Genomic DNA, 14,998 nt, shown 5'->3' with positions numbered 1-14,998 from the left:
TGTAGTACTTGATTATGGATTTGATACATTATCTTTTTCATATACTATTTATAACTTCATCGTTTTATTTATAATATTTTGTTTTTCATGTGGATTGTACTGACAACATTGAACGCCACAAAGTGAACTGAATTACATTATATTTGTTTTGGTCCGTAATCGCGAATGTGAGTTGATAACTCCGGCTATTATATTATGCAGTCGATTGATGGTGGGTTCAACGAGCCATAAGTCAAACGGTTGACTGATCGATCACAGATACGAGATTATGACGATACCTCGTAGGAAAACTTTTTGTGACAACGTAATGGAGTCCTAAATGTTTAATAACATTCGGTGCCAGGTCGTGGATAAGACATCCATTGTGTTCCTAGAGTCGATTCTTTTGACTATCGACCGTCTCTTGAGATTAAGGCAGTTTTTGGATGACTTTGGTTTCTTTCTCACGGTCTGCCGTAACTGGAGGCTAAGTAGATTTTTTCTGGGTCATTTCATACTGTGCTTACATCTGCAGAATTCGAGTTGAGGAAAATATCCAACCCTTATCAGGTATAGTTATTTCTCAGGGCCACTCGAGGAGTTGTAACTGAAATGCATGGCCATGCTCGAATGTTGATTCGTTTATCAGTTAAGTTACTCTCTAGTCGGGGAAACCACTCTTGATATTGATCGCTTGTAAAATACGACCTTTGTGAATTCGGATTTGCAAATTGTTTTACATTAAGTGGGAGAAATTTTAGGATATGAGAATCGGTTATCGCACATACACTTGTGAGGACAAGTGGGAGTTTGTTGTAGCTTGTGTCCTCCACAAATTAGTGTGATAACATTTGTAAATCTCTTACAGGTTCACATGGGTATACTTCGTATATTTAATCAGTTGATTAACGTTTACCTAATAACGGTTGGCTTGCTAGAAAGTTTGACATTATTATCATACAGATGGCGGTGATCAACTGGTCCCTAAAGGTCACACCTATAGGATGTGTTTGAGAAATGTGGTTATAGAAATATAATCACATTGATGCCCAATATGACTAAAAAGTTAGTCAGTGTGTTGATGAGATAATTATTTAATGAAAATTAAATAATATTAGTTGAGACAATTAATCAAATTCGTAAATTAAATATAATAAGTTATATTTAATTAAATGTATATAATGTTAGCTTGGATGAATTAATCATTAATTCGTAATTAAATGTAATCGTTATATTTAATATCAACAAGATGAATGTGTCATAGTGGTAATAGTGAGGGTACACAAACCAAGAGGTCTTGGGTTCGATCCTCACTAGATGACAATTCAACACATATTATATATTTTTGGAAAGACCAAAATAAGGAGGAGATACTCCTTATTTCGGTCAGTTTGGCCGAAAATTAGGAAGGATTTTTCTTTTCCTAATTGACTCCAAATTTCGGTCTGTATAAAAAGAAAGGGAGAGAATTATTTCTACCCTAATACTTTTTCTTGACCTTGCCTCCTCTCTCTCATAAAAAAAACACAAAACAACTAAATTTTACAGAAAATTTTAGATCGATTTCTAGCATAATCAAGGGCCATATCTCATATCGTCTTGGGTGCAACTAATAGGCGAATATCAATTTGATATTGTTCTTAGGCCAATTTTGCTAGGACCGAAGGTTAATTCTAAATCCTTTATACTTTGTTTATGTATTTTGTTTATGACCATTGATCATCATTGTTAAATTCGTTATAATCCTTCTAATTTAAGGGAAGTATACAGATTATTTCCCACAAATTCGGGTCCCAATAATCAAGACAAGCATCTAGGAATGGTTTGACTACCTTGATCAGCTTCATGCTCAAAAGCGATCCAAAATTATAAGCACCCATGTCGTGTTTCTCCACATTAGAGAACTCATTTGTCCATTCTTTTAGACGAATTTCGAGAGTATTCATGATGTATGCTTATTTTGGGAGCTTTATGTAATAAGACGAAGAAAGACGGAAGAATTATGTGAATAAAACCTCCCTCGACGTCTCTATTTATACTAAAATTTGTTTCCTAAAATCCGTCAGGACGGATGCACTGGGGAACAGGCGCAGCTCTTGTTGCGCCTCTTCCTCAGCCTTCTTTCTGTGATTTTCCGCGTTGGATCTTTCCTAAATTCCTCAATGAATAATTTCCTATTCATACGGGTTATTATTTTGGTAAATACGTCAAGTTGCCATATTTCGTGTTTCCTAATTTCACGGGCACGCATTTCGAGGCGATACCGACATTTTCGTCATCTTAGCACGCTTATCCATTTCTTTTGATATATTTTCTTTTGGTGAATCATTTCACCAATTTAATTTATTCATTTTCAAACTTATACATTTCTTTTTTTTAATTTTCTTTTTGGGGAATCATTTCACTCCCGTTCCATACTTATATGTTTCTGTTTTTTTTTTCTTTTTTTAAGGGGTAGCCCTCCCTACCGTCCGGTCATTTCCGCTAAAATTTTTGCATTTTTCGCGTTTCCGAGTCATGGTTTTGCGCTAATTTAGGCCATGTGTACAAATTTATGTTCTATGTGATTTCTATGTAAATTTCGGCAGCATGACGGCGCAAACCGTCATCTACCAAACTTGTTCAAAGCTAACCTACAGGTACAAACAAAGCAACCCAGCAGCAAAGGCACTCATGCCATCATATATACAACCAAGAGGGGATATGTACATCAAACTGGGGGCTCGAGCCCCAAAACAAAGTTTGAATGTCCAAAATGTAGGTCCCAAAAATGTACAAATGTACAAAATACAGCCAAAAACAAAAAGCAACAAACAAGCTACTGCTGGTCGCCGTCTAGCTCAGCAACTCTCGCCTCGAGAGCAGCAACCTCGGCGTCACGGACCTCGAGCTCCCTCAGCAGGCGAGCTATCTCCTCCCGGGACTGGGCAAGCTCTCGCTCCAGCTCGCGCTCCCTCTGCAAACAACAAGAATTGGCTCATGTCAATCATTTCAAACATAAGGAAGACTAGAAAAATTCGAAAATGAAGTAAACAGAAGGTTCATACCTGACGTCCTTAGCCGCCAACAAATGCCTCGACGGCAGTAGCCCGTAGCCGGTTGGCTACCCTCCACAAAGCCACGAACCGGGATGGCGCAACCTGCATTTCAAAAGAAAAGATTCTTAATGATTGGACAAACTCAGGCAAATGTGTTCTTACACAAAATTATACAAGTTAGGAGACTCGCCCTCCGAATCAGATGCTGCCACTCGTCTAAGCCAGCATCTCTCACCGCCACGTCAAAGTCACGCAGCTCGGAGATCGTCGTCATCCCCGTCGCGTCAGTGTACTCGAGGGTCTCGGGGTACTCTGGGGGCTCGATGCCCGCCGCCTCGACCTCATGCAAAGTCAAGTGATTTTCATTAACCGATGATCATTCATCGTGTTCTCAAAATAATCAAAAATAAAGGAGAGTAAATACTCACCACAACCGGCCAGTACGCCAACCTCTCGTAGAGGAACGCCGAGTTGTCCTCGCCTGGAAGAAGGAGGGCGTCACCACCAACGCCAGCCAGGTCAGCCTCCCTCTCAGCCTCAGAAGGCTCCCTAAACATCGTCCGAGGAGAATCGATGGGAACCGTCAAGACATCCCGAGAGCACTGACGAGCCAAGCGCTCACCCAAGTACCACATATGACCCATCGATGTCCTCAGCAGCAATCGGCTCGAGCTCCTAGGTCGAAGGACCTCAGCCACAAAGGGAGGAGCACCAGCGTAGTCCACCCAAGGCCTGGGCACCCACTACGAAAAGCAAACGATGGGTCATTCTTATGATCAGTTTTGAAAAAGTAATGAAAAAACGAACGAAGGTGAAGTACTCACACCGTCCAACTGAAGAGCGTTAACCTCCCGCCGACAGACATCGTGGAAGGAACGCCGGGTCCTCGTATGACACATCACCCAATCCCGCAAAACGGGATAGGCCTTCTCCACCAGCTCCGTCCTCTTGGGCGCGAGGCCCGGAAAGTAGGAGTACACCCACGCCTTTAAAACGAGATAGTCAACAACGATCTTTCGTGATTTGACAGAAAAGGAAATGATCTTTCATAAAATGAAATGAATGTTCATACCTCCAAAAGCAGTCCAGGGCCAACAGCAGCAGGAGAAGTCCCCTTCTCCATCAACTCCGGATGAACCATGGCCCTCAAAAACGGATGAGGACCGCAAAACCAGCAGTGACCCAGTCCCAACGGCCTAGGGAGCTCAGGTCAGAAAGAAAGTAAAGGAGCTTCGTCGAAAGCCTCTCTCCCTTTTCTCCGAGGTAGATCGAAGAGAGAAACCACCAGAGCCACAAACGGACCCTCTGCTCTGCGGTACAGGGAGGAGGAGCCGTCTCCCTCCCCTCGATCACCACCGACGCCGGGGTCTTCCCCGCAAAGTAGTCCCGAACGTAAGAACTAGGCACCAAACCAGGTACCGCAGCCGCCTTCGGCGCCAAGTTCCAGCCGATCAACCTCCTAGCCTCAGTCGAGTCAACCCTCATGGCTGTCTCCGGGCACTCCACCACCTCAGTCCCACACGGCAGACCATAAATCATGTCGTAGTCCTCTAACGTGACCCCCACCTCGCCAAAAGGCATGTGAAATGTGGAGGTCGTGTCCCAAAATCGGTCCAAGAAAGCTTGGACGAGACTGAGAATATCGCGAAGCTTCCTCCTCGCGATATCCCTCCAAGCCTGCACCAGGGCGCCGAATGCTCCCTGCTCGATCATGGCTCGCTCCTCAGCCGACAGCCTCTCGTAGCACCCCATCACCGTCGTATAGCCCGAGAAGGATCTGATATTCCCGGCCTCCTAGGTTGATTTGAAACAAAAGCTATCTTTAGCTCGATGAAGAAGAAAAGGAATGACAAACAGAAATGAAAGAAGATGAATTAAGAGCGATGAATTCAATTTACCAAGCTCTTCACCGTCCTGTAGGACAGGTGACCCTCTGCAGCCCAAAGTAGGTGCCTGCTGTCCCAAGTCTCAGCCCACGCAGGTGCTCCCCTCTGCTGGCGACCACCCCGTCCAACGTTGGCCCGTCTCGGGGCCTCCTCCTCCTCAACAACCTCCTCCTCAAGGACCTCGTCCTCAGCAGCCGTTACCGCAGCAGTGAAAGCCTGCTCTAACGCCTCCTGAAGCATCTGAGAAGGGTCAATAGTAGTGTTCACGTCCATGGGACCCCTCCCGGATGTAGAAGCCTCGTCGCCTGCAGAATTAAAGTGAATTTAGGCTGCGTCAAGTGACGACAAGCCTTAATTAGGGGATTTTCGGAGCTCCGAAATCGCTCTTTTCTCGCCATCCTTGGCAATTTTTCCACAAACCCGTCTGCTCATGTGGTAATTTGGGTCAAGTCAAGCCTAAGTTGAAGCCTATTCATGGGTTCGAGTCGGAATTTCGACAGCATTTCGTTATAACGGCGATTATGCCCTAGGAAGTGTCCTGCAAAAGCCGTCACAAATCAAAATTCCAAGATGGTAACAAGTTTACCCATCATGCAAGGATTCCAAATACCAAGTTTCGTCACAAATGGGCAATCCTAAGGCTATTTTCGAAGCGATGTAAGGTTTAGCTGTGAAACCGTCACAATTTCACCCAAACGCTCAAAACTCAATGAAAATTCAAAACAAATACTTGGTTATAATCCTTATACTACCAATTAGCCATTTACAAAGCCAATTTTGCAAGGCAAAATCATTTGGGGGAAAAGCCCCAAATTTTCGACTAATTAGGGTCGAAAACCCTAATTTTGTCGGTCCCATGTGATCAAATACGGAAGATAAATGCAAGATTGATACACATACCTCGATTAGTCATGGCAAATGTAAGCTTTTGGATCAAATTTTGACGGAAATGGTTGGAATTTGAGAGAGAAATTAAGGATTTATATTTCGAAATAATGAAACAAACCCCTCTGTTTCATCGGGTTTTTACGCAGGATTGACACGCTCAGGAAAAGACGCAGCAGGTGCTGCGCCTCTTCCAAGGAACGCACCTCTTGCTGCGCCTCTTCCTCAGTTTCCCTCCATAGGAATTTTCGAAGATTCGTTATAAGTTCGTTATTTTGTGGACCCATCTTTGGTGCGCCTCTTCCTCGATGCCATATCATATATTTGGTCCGTTCGACGTATATTCTTCGCCCGGATCCGTATTTCCAAGCCAACAGTAAACTGTTGCCATGTTCTGCCAAGACCTAGGTTGTCACAACGAGCAGTTCTTCTTTGACATGTGTTTCGACACGCCTTTATTATGTTCCCCCAGGGAGAGTACACGGATAGACATTCCCTCTCGAGACATGGAGATCAGTTCCCGATTATGTTCCCCCAGCGAGAGTTCACGACAGACAATCATTCTCTCTCGAGACATAAAGATGAACATCGACCCCAAGCTCTTCCGAAGTTTGTTTGAAGCCGACCACAAGCAGATTTCTCCCAGCAGTTCCAGACTATGTCCTACTGTCTTCTCCCAATATCGCGTTTTGTTTCCCCTGGAGTGTCAAGGAATTTCAGGTATGGTCTCTTCTTATGGCTGGCGAGCCTCCTTACGTAGTCTAATGGACTTTAAACGACCCTCCCCGATAGTCAACAGACTCTAAAATTTTCCCGACGACAGGTCCTTGGCTCAGACCCCTTGAGCCGCCTCGCGTCGCCATAGTCGTCAGGTTGTAATCTTCGATTGACCCGATGGCTATACTTTGACTTTTGCCTTGTCCAAGCCTCAGTCAAAGTGGGGGCTCTTTAGATACCTCATTTCTGCACCTCCCGCAAACCACTCGGTGATGATTGGGCCGCATGTTTGGTACGCGGAACGATTTGTGACAGTTCGTAAGTTTATCGTCAAGTGATCGCTCAAACACTTGTGTCTACCTCTTAATTGTCATCTACATGCCGATACGGTCGTTTTGGCAGTAATTAGAGTACATTTGGAGTCCGGGTAAAAAAAAATGTCTTCATTTTCTAAAACCGAGTCAGGATGTTCTGGAATGTTCGTGATATTTCTATTCCATATTTTGCAATCTTTTAATCTTTGGTAAAGAATTTCCCGTAATATTCACACAAAATATTAAGGAAAACAAGATTAATCCGTTATTCCATAACCAAAACACGGAAATCTTTCTTCCGCAGGAGGAAACCACTTGGGAAAGGACGCAGCAAGTGTTGCGCCTCTTCCAAGAGACGCAGTGCCTGCTGCGCCTCTTCCCAAGTCCTTTTCTACGTATTTTTCGTATCTTTTCATATCTTTTCGAGATTGACTTCCAAAGTTTCTCCGAAAAACCCTATTTCCTCCGTGTGATTAGTATAAATAGAGACCTTCGGTCTCACATATTTCTCACGCGAGTGTCCGCCCTTCTCTTCTCCCTTTGCATTCTAGACCACGTTCTTACTTTTTGGCGCCTACGTGCTTGAACATTCGACCACGTAAGCTCGGATCTTTCTGAGTATCAGCCTCGTTTTGCATGACCGACCAATTTGACCAACTCCACATAATCAACTTTAATCAAACTTTATTCGTCTTCCTCCTAGAGAGCACTTTCGTCTACATTCGAGTCGAGCATCACTAAACGTCAACTTAGTTCATCTCGCTTCGTCAAACATGTAAGTCTGAGGGTGTAAATCCTTCTTTTGTTTATTGTTCTTTATTTATCGTAATTAATATTCTAAGATTTATGTCGAAAACACGCTTAAAACCGATTTGTAAAACCATGTTTTAAAACCCTTTTTACGGATCATCAGGAGACAAACGTCGAGAAAGGACGCAGCAACTGCTGCGCCTCTTCGAAGGGACACATCACCTGTTGCGCCTCTTCGAAGGGACGCAGCACCTGCTACGCCTCTTCGTGAGGCTGCCGCAGTTCCTGCTTCCTTTCTTCTTCCTTCGTCTTTTGTTGTCTGTTCGTTTTCGTTTTCTCTGTTTGTTCATTGTTTCATCGACACAATAATTTGAGTATAATAATTCTAACATGTAAATTATTCATTGTTGATTAATTCGTCATTAATAGTTTGTTTAACCTTATTAATTTGTCATTAATAATCTTTTTAATCTTGTATTAATTTGTTCTAATTAATTTTGCCCACGTTTATCTTTTTTATGACCTCAATCACATGTAAATAACATGTTAATCACTTTCATCCGAGTCAATTATTCATAATCAAGCATTAAAATCACCAACGAATATTAACAATTTGCAATTCCGGCTTCACAGCCAGAACTGAGCCAAGGAACGGACGCAGCAACTGTTGCGCCTCTTCCAAGGGACGCAGCTCTGCTGCGCCTATTCCTGGTTGATTTCTGTCTCTGAACTCCTGTTTTGCCTTGACCTAGTTTATTAGTTACGTATTTAATTAACTACTAATCGTATTATCACCCTAATTCTTGTTCGTTAATTTATTTATTTATTCTTTCTCAAATCATCCGTTTTAAAAGTATTTTCGACATAAATCATTAAATCCGATGTAATTATTTTAATTTTCATTATTTTTGTTATTGTATTGTTTGTATGCTCTCACATGTAATCAGTCTAAATTCTTACTTCGACATTAATTGTATGCTAAATTACGTGATAACCGACTTAGCTAATTCTCACATGCTAGGACTAATCTAATAGATGTTGCATTGCATGCATATAATCGACAATATATCAAGTATAGACGATTTTCCCTAATCATTAGTAGAGGCCGCTATCGAGGCGGGCGGGATTAGGTGTTCGATCAAAAAGAGCTTCCTAATACGTACCCTCACCCCTTACTCCAGATCTATGTGAACATCCGTGTTCATTGGCATCCACGAGAGTCATTCTAGACATAGAATGCTAAGGGTAACGAGTTCTTGGTGTTCATGTCACTACTTTGTGTCTTGACATGGCACGAGGTATTCGAACGGTTTCCAATTTTCCACAATAAATTGGTGGCGACTCCACAAATGCAAACGCTTGTTCCCAAGCGCCCCCGTGGGCCCGCGTCCACAAGAAGGTTTTGAATGATTTGTTTTTTGTGGTTGACTCAGTTTGACTCGTTGTTGGAGTCGGGATTTGAATTTTTGAGTCGGTTTTTGGTTCGGTGTCGGTTTTGACTCTAGTTAGTGTCATTGCGACCCCATCGTCATGCATTAAACACTCCAGGTACTTTTGAAAAGTTTTGAAAAGTTTTATTTTTGAAACCGTTTTAATTTTTCCGACGTAAAGTTGTACACAAACTGTCGATCAAACGCCGCGATTCCAAAGCATGTTATAGTCCGATAATCATCGGGTGTTTGTTGGAGTCTTAGCAGATACTGAGTATCTACAGAGCCCCCACTTTGACTGAGGCTTGGACAGGGCGAAAGTTAAAGTAGAGCCCCCAGGTCAATTGAAGATTACAACCTGGAGACCCAAGCGACGTCGAGGCGGCTTGAAAGGATTCGGGCCAAGGACCTGCCGTCGGGAAGGGCGACGCCATGGCGACTCGGGGGTATGAGCTAAGGACTTGTCGTCGGGAACAGTTTAGAGTCTGTCGACTGTCCGTGCGGGTCGTTTAAAGCCTGTTAGACTACGTACAAAGGCTCGTCAACCATAAGAAGGGGTCATACCCGAGGCATCTTCGGATATGTCCTTGCGCGTTGGCGGACAAAGGCTCGCCAACTGTGGTGCGTACATGAGGAGGGCTCGCCAGCCGCGATGCGTTGTAAGGCTCGCCATCCATGGGGCGTATCTGAGGAGGGCTCGCCAGCCGCGATGCGTAGTAAGGCTCGCCAACCATGGTGCGTATATGAGGAGGGCTCGCCAGCCGCGATGCATAGTAAGGCTCGCCGGCCATGGAGCGGTCGGTTAATTGACCGTGAGAATAGCCGCGTTGGATGGGCTTGTTTTGAAAGTAGCGGACTTATGATGCCGCCGTGGAAGTAGTGAATTTTGAATTTTCACTACCGTTGTTTTTGAAATAAGCGGGTTCCGCGAAGAAGCGCCCTGTTGACATTTTGAAGGGATAGTGAATTTTGAATCTCCATAACTCGTTTTCTTTGAATTTGAAGTGGCGGTTTTAACTGCCGTTTGTTTGAATTTTGAAGGGAATAGCGAGTTTTAAATTTCGCTATTACGTTTGAAGTGACGGTTTATGTGCCGTCGTTGACATGTGTAGGAAATAGTGAATTTTGGATCTTCACTATTACTTTTGAAGTGACGGTTTATGTTGCCGCCGTTGACATGTGTGGTAAAAATAGTGGAATTTAATTTCCAACTATTATTTTGAAAATGACGATTTTAATTCCCGTTGTTTGAAATTTTGAAGAAATAGCGAATTTTGAAATTTTCACTATTATTTTGAAATTGATGGTTTTAATTACCATCGTTACGAACAGGGGCCAACCCTAACAACCACGATAAATTGAAGAAATAGTGAATTTTGATTTCACCATTTGTTTTGAAAATGAAAATGGCGGTTTTGATCGCCGTTTGTTTGAAATTTGTTGGAAATAGCGAATTTGAATTTTCACTATTATTTTTTGAAATTGACGGTTTTAATTACCGTCGCTGAAAATTTGAAGAAATAGTGAATTTGAAATTTTCACTATTATTTTTTTTGAAAATGAAAATGGCGGTTTTGATCGCCGTTTGTTTGAAATTTGTTGGAAATAGCGAATTTGAATTTTCACTATTTGCTTTTTGTATTTGAGAAAATGACGGTCCTTAATGTCGTCATTGAAAATTTGAAGTTTGTTATGGGAAATTGGGCCAAAGGCCAAAATTTCGCTGAAAGAGCAGGGAGCACCCCATTGAGGCGCGAGCAACCTGGCGAGTTAAGGGAGCTTCCCTATTTTTCTGTAACAGACACGAGAATGGTTCGCATACCATTCTCACATATCGTCTTCATCCTCTCGACAAAACACAAAAATCCGCCATTGTTGGACCTTTGTTCGCTTCCATTTGTGCCATTATCAACAATGTCATCTCAAGGTATGTATTTTCTCTTGAATCCATTTGAATTTGTTGGTCCTTTAGCTAAATCGAATTAGGGCGAAAATTTTACCCTAGAAAATCGATTTGGGCGTTTTTGATTGAGCCCATTTCGAGTGAAATTGATGATTGCATTAGGTTAGAAACTTGTTTAGGAGTATAGGGGTGCTTTTAGCTTGCATTTTGGTCCCCGTACCCTCTCCCTATGTTCGAAAAACGTGAGTGGGGTGGAGAAATCGTCTCATCTCACAATGCCAAGTTTATTTGCTTGGGTAGTGGGTCCCGCTAGGTTGCATTGTAGTCGGGAAAGACCGTATTCGCCACTATGGACCTTTGTTGGGTATTGTGGGCAAAATTAAAATTTTTGCCTTTTGTGACGGTCTTATGTCTGACAAAATAAGCGCCTGTTTGGGGCTTGAATTGGGTCAGTTTGCCTTGAAATGGACCTTATTGGTATTTTAGGTCGCTTTGAGGCGTGATAAAATCACGTTGCCTTGTTGTGGTCGTATTTTGAAATTTTGACCGGTTTGCGCTCAAATTGGCGTAGGAATTGCCTTTTTGAGCCGTAGAAAAATACCCCTTTGTATCGGGAATGTATTTTGGTTTGTTGGCGGACCTCGTGTGGATCATGGGGTGCCGTTTTTTGTGGTTGCTTTGACTCGTCTTTTGCTTGAAAAGAAGGGCGAGTCGTTTTTCGTGCGTTTTTTGTGAATTGTTTTTGTTTGGTTGGATTTGGGCGGGATTCCCCTTGTTTTGCTTTGCAGTTTTTTTTTTCTCTTTTTTTTTGGGTTTGTCCACTTTACGTCGTCGTAATGCCGAAATTTCGGCTGGCGCTTTTTTGATTGCAGGAGAGTGTTCGGGACAGGCTGGGTCCCTTGCTGCGACTTTTGAGGAGCTGTTCGGGACGGGGCGGTTAGTGCACCTGCCACGATAGTGGAGGATGTTTCCGAGGAGGAGGGACCCCCGGAGGAGAGGGTCGGGGCCGAGAGGGCCGTTAAGGAGCGTGAGGGGCCCGTTGTTGAGGCCACTGGCGTTGAGAGAGCTCAGACTGGGTCTGAGGCTGGTACCTCCGGGATGAGGGTTTCTACGAGGAGGCGGACTTTTCGGCCGACCAGACGGACGTTACGGAACGTCGCTAGGATCGTTGAGATGCCTTCTATCCGCCACGTTGAGTCTCGTGGTCAAAAGAGACGGAGGGCGGAGATGGTTGAGGACGATGCTGACGTCGCGAGTTGGGATGCTAGACGGGTTACAGCCCCGTGGGGGTTGAACCTGCGGGCGGCGCCTGCTTGGGCCGAGGGTTTTGACGGTAGCCAGTTGCTGCTTCGACTGGACAGGCACATCTCCTACCATGCTCATGAGGGATTGGTGAGTCGTATCATCTGATTGAACTTTCATCACTTTTTGAAGTATCAGACCTGAATAGGTGTTCTGACGTTGTCTGTTTTTGATTTCAGGAGATCGGCACCATGAGGACTTTCTCGGGCTTCAGCACCTGCCTGGGTTTTTACGAATTTCTCCGAGCCGGGACGAGGGCATTGATAGAGAGGTCGGCTTTTGGGCCGTTGGTGGCTGCTTGGCGGGATATTCACAGGTCTTCGTTTAGGTCAAACCTGTGTCTGATCCGTGCCATGCTGGATCGGTACTGGGACACGACGTCGTCGTTCCAAATGGAGTTCGGGGAGTTCGGCGTGACCTTAGAGGATTTTGCTATGATATCCGGCCTCCCTTATGGCGAGACGCCTGTTGAGTTTACAGAGACAACGGAGAGGGTGTCTTCTTCTGCGGTTACTCGTCTGATCGGTACTGTTTTGCCTGAGCCTTCCGACGTTACTCCGTACCTGATCGCGAGTTCGTATGTGAGAGACCACTTCAGAGGGAGAGTGGCGGGTGCTGCTCCGGCGCCATTGGCGAGTCCGGAGGCTGAGGCTAGAGCTGACGCGCAGGAGGCGCGGTTGTGGTTGTGGTACTTCTTGGGTGCCACGTACTTTGGTGACAAGGGTGAGCACTTTTCGACCAAGGTACTTCATCTCCTTGCTGACCTTGATACTTTGGGTCAGTTTGACTGGGTTACGCCGGCCTTGGCGAGTTTTACCCGGTACTTGCACCCGACGGTGCGTCCGGAGGCAGTGGGGGATGGTAGTGCCCCTGCTTTGGTCGGTCTCGGCCTCATCTTTGAGGTACGAGCGCTTCTCTTTTTTTTTTGTAGTTTTGAGTTTGATTTTGATATTGATTTTGATTTTGATTTTGGCAATTTTTGAAAAGATTAACTGATTCGTGTTTGTTGTGTTTGGTTACAGGCTTGGTTGTATGCTTACTTCGTCCCTCTGCGTCCGGGGACTACAGGCGGTGTCCCCTTGACCTACCCTGCTGTGAGGGGTTGGACGGTGGCTCGGAAGAAGTCGACTTATGAGGACTGCCTGCGTCGTGTGAACGCCCTTCGAGTTGCGTAGGTAAGTTGTTGTTCCTTACTCCTTTGTTGTAGAAATAGATAGAGATAGGATGACTAGGTAGCTTAGGAAGCTCCCAGTCGATTGAGTAGCTCTGTCTTGAATGCAGTTTGTAGGGTGGCCTTGGGATCACTACACGGAGGTGCCGACCGCTGTCACGGAGCATTTTCGGCCTCGCAGCTCTCAGCGTTTGTACCTGGAGACGGCGATCGAGCCGGTTTGGTACCTGGGCGAACGTTTAGCTCGTCAGTGCCTTACTGAGATCTTCGTGGTACCGGTCGACCCGCCTAGGGTGTTGTTCCAGGAGTCGACTCCCGACGAGGTTGAGGAGCACCTTCACGGTCAGGGTTGTGAGGAGCTGTTGCTACGGAACGTCGACTAAGACACCTTTCGGGTGTCAAGGCTTGCCTGGCACCCGATCGAGGTATGTTTTCCTCTGTTCTTCTGTTTTCATTGCCTCTTTTGATAGGAGGGTTTGTTACCTTTGATGTGGACCCAAATTGCAGGGAGTCGACAAGCTGATGAGGACTCAGCCCCCTGCCTTCCCGGCGGAGACCACCTTTCAGGGGCCGGGTGGCGAGGAGCTACAGCTGCGCTTACCAGAGCCTGCGGTTGCTGAGGTGACCGATGTTGGCATGGAGAGGAGGTTGGTCGTTCTGAGGGTGAGTTACTGACTTGAACATTTTCCCTCATTCGTGTTTTGCCTTGCATTGTATTGAAAGACCTTTTTGGCTATAGGTGACGACCATTAGTCATCAAGCTTTGTGGCGGATGGCTAACCGCTGGAGGGCGCTTGCTGGTGACCTGGCTACGAGGGAGGCTCGGCTTTCTCAGGTACTTTTGTGTGTTGTTTTTGTGTGTTTTGTGTTGCATTTCACGTTTTTTAGATCTTGATGATCTGTATTGTGTTTTGTAGGGTACTGCGGATCCGGCGGAGCTTGCTCGGGTCCGTGCTGAGTTGGATACAGCCAGGTCGACGATCGAGGCCCAGGGGTTGGGGATCACCCGTCGAGACCAGGAGTTGAGGCGTCGTGAGGACGAGTTACGGAGCCGAGACGCGGAGATTGCCTCTCTCAGGGCTCAGTTGGCTGCAGCGGAGGAGCTTCATGTCGAGATGGAGTGTGAGGTGCTGGAGAGTTCTCCGGAGAGGGAGTCTGAGCAGGTGGTAGTGTCTGCCTTGGCGGCGACTCCTTGTGAGACCGGGACTGGTCCGACGGGAGACGCTGAGTAGTTGTAGTAGCTTGGTCGTGTCTTGGACTCTTGTTTCTACATATTTACATTTTGCGTGAGGCGGTTTGTATATATGTGTTTTTGGATTGTGGTTCATTTTGTGATTTTTGGCTTTTTTTGTGTTGTGTTTCAAAGGAGCGCTGTCGGTTGTCAATTCCTCTTTTGCTTTGCACCAATTCCTGCATTGTTAGTGTAGAAAACAAACAACAGGTAGCATATATGGATAAACGTAAACACGTAACAAGCATTTGATAGAAAACAAAATTTAACCGCGAAGACACGAAGTTAAAATTGAATTTTGGAATTTGAAATGAATTTTGAGAATTTTTGCGACAAGTCGTCACGTTTGGACTCCGAAAGGAATTAATTTGAAAATTTAAGCAATTAACTCG

Source organism: Silene latifolia, chromosome 9 (assembly GCF_048544455.1).
Source record: "Silene latifolia isolate original U9 population chromosome 9, ASM4854445v1, whole genome shotgun sequence".
NCBI classification, from domain to species: Eukaryota; Viridiplantae; Streptophyta; class Magnoliopsida; order Caryophyllales; family Caryophyllaceae; genus Silene; species Silene latifolia.
Note: the sequence above shows the minus strand (reverse complement) of the source record.